At 55.0% G+C, this 338-nt stretch overlaps 1 protein-coding gene across 4 annotated transcripts in view; it reads left to right on the forward strand.

Annotated features, from left to right (window-relative positions):
• The window catches only part of PSAP (prosaposin), a 30,294-nt gene that overhangs the window by 268 nt on the left and 29,688 nt on the right, over positions 1–338 (forward strand). The window lies entirely within an intron of this gene.

Here is a 338-nt window from a genome sequence, read left to right on the forward strand (position 1 = left end):
GAAAAAGCCGTATTTAGGGGGCGACACCTCCTCAGAATAGCGATCAGGTAAAGGCAGGGGAAAGTCCCCGTGAGAAACCAGCCTTCCCCTCTGCTGATAGGGAAATGGCTCCTGGCGGCTCTGTGGTGGCAGGGGGGTCGGTCTGTATTCCATGTCACCTCCTCAGAGCAAGCGGTGGGAACTGCCTTTCTTTCTGTCAGTAGCTCTGTTTACCTCTTGCCCTTCAGGGGTAGATGGCTTGACAATCCTCTTTCGGATAGCAAGAGGTAGCTTTTTCTGCGGCGTGATTTTTAGCAGCCTCATTTCATTAGGATCTCCTGCCCTCCCCCCCCCCCCCC

The sequence above is a fragment of the Calidris pugnax genome, unplaced genomic scaffold, assembly GCF_001431845.1.
Source record: "Calidris pugnax isolate Ruff unplaced genomic scaffold, ASM143184v1 scaffold39, whole genome shotgun sequence".
Taxonomy (NCBI): domain Eukaryota; kingdom Metazoa; phylum Chordata; class Aves; order Charadriiformes; family Scolopacidae; genus Calidris; species Calidris pugnax.